Below are 1,721 nucleotides of genomic sequence, written 5' to 3'. Positions count from 1 at the left end.
CCAAGTCCTAATAAATAAGAAATAAAATAAAGAAGACCCAATACCAAGAAATGAAGAATGAAAGCGGGAAACAAATGTAAGAACTAAAAAGGGATCAATAAGAAAATAAAGGCCAAGACAAAATTAGAATGGAACTCACATGCGGCAAAAGAATAATAGATGATACAACTAATGATTACACAATGGAGAAAAACAAAGGCTGGACAGAAACTAGAATGGAACTAGACACATGGCTAAAGTATGATAAACAGAAAACAAAACCAGTGACTTCAATATAACAAAATCAAAGACCAAGGATCAAAGAGGGAGGCCATAGAGACAGACATGAGACAAAACCATAACAAGAGTCCAGAACGGGCAGAATAATGACAAAACTTTCAGAAGTACTCAGAGAAAACAGGAAGGTGCAATAAAGACGACATTGTGAATTACTCAGATGAAACAGGATGTTGAAGTAATCAATAAACAAGCAGCAGGTTGCAGTGAAGGATAAACTGCGTGAAATATGTAGAGGAGACAGGAAGCTGCTGTAGCCAATTATTCTTATGAATCACTCTGAGGAGCAGGAAGTTGCAGTGAATGATAAATTCTATAAAGTACTCAGAGGAAACAGGATGTTGCAGTAACCAATAAACAAACAGCAAGTTGCAGTGAAAGATAAACTGTGTGAAATACACAGTGGAAACAGGAAGCTGCTGTAGCCAATTATTCTTACAAACTGCTCTGAGGACCAGGAAGTTACAGTGAAGGACAGTGTGAAATACTCAGAGGAAACAGGAAGCTGCTGTAATCAGTTATTGTTATGAACCGCTCTGAGGAGCAGGAAGTTGCAGTGAATTGCATTAATTGTTTTAAAAATAGAAAGCTTGAATAAATGAGAACCAAAAAGTTGATGTAAATAATAAGAAGTGTTCTAATAAGCAGGAAGTTGCAAGAAATATAAGGTCTTTGAACTATGTGACTTGTGAAGTAGCAGAGTATAGAAGCAACCCGTGAATTTGAATGACAGAAAAGCCAAAAGAACCACACTGAAACATATAATTGCAGGCTGTGTAAAACAAAAGTTGTTTTTTTTATCATTAGTGTCTACATCTGTACATATCAGTCCCAAGGTGTTGTGTTCTTCATGTATTTATGCTTCTGTCTAGTAAACAAATGCTCAGATCATGGCGTGTTTGGCCAAAATGTGTGTGGAAAATGTCCGTGACACTGGTTGTTGGGCTCACGGGCGAAAAGATGAAGGTTTGATTATATAAAGAACATTAGGAAAAATCACATCATGTCTTGTGGAAGAATTCATGCCAAGTTAAATATTTGGATATTCATACCCTTTCAATATCGGATCGCATAGTAATAAATTTAATCAGTTTGTGGTTTTATCCTGGTTTTTTAAAAAAGTTATCTACAGGGTGATCACTGGGATGTAATGTATGGCATCAGGCTACATTTAGATATTTGTTGTCCACAGAGCTCCTCAGGGGACTTTCCCTGCACCGAGACAGCTAAATTACTCTCATCTCAAAATACCAGACAGCTGCTGTGGGCAGCAAGCGAAAAGGAATTCTACATTATGCAGAGATAACATGGCACGCTATGCCAGGCTTTCTTTCTTTTGGCTACTCCTGTTTTGCTCAGGGCCACCAGAGTGGATCTGGTCTGGATCTACACCTTGTTTTTTAACTGGATGCCCTTCCTGACGCAACTCCAGATGTAGACAGAGA

At 38.0% G+C, this 1,721-nt stretch overlaps 1 protein-coding gene across 1 annotated transcript in view; it reads left to right on the top strand.

Annotated features, from left to right (window-relative positions):
* Window positions 1-1,721, top strand: part of pamr1 (peptidase domain containing associated with muscle regeneration 1) — a 67,308-nt gene that overhangs the window by 3,536 nt on the left and 62,051 nt on the right. The gene's annotated exons all lie outside the window — the stretch shown is intronic.

This window comes from Thalassophryne amazonica, chromosome 8 (assembly GCF_902500255.1).
Source record: "Thalassophryne amazonica chromosome 8, fThaAma1.1, whole genome shotgun sequence".
NCBI lineage: Eukaryota > Metazoa > Chordata > Actinopteri > Batrachoidiformes > Batrachoididae > Thalassophryne > Thalassophryne amazonica.
Note: the sequence above shows the minus strand (reverse complement) of the source record. Positions and strands in the feature narration are given on the sequence as shown.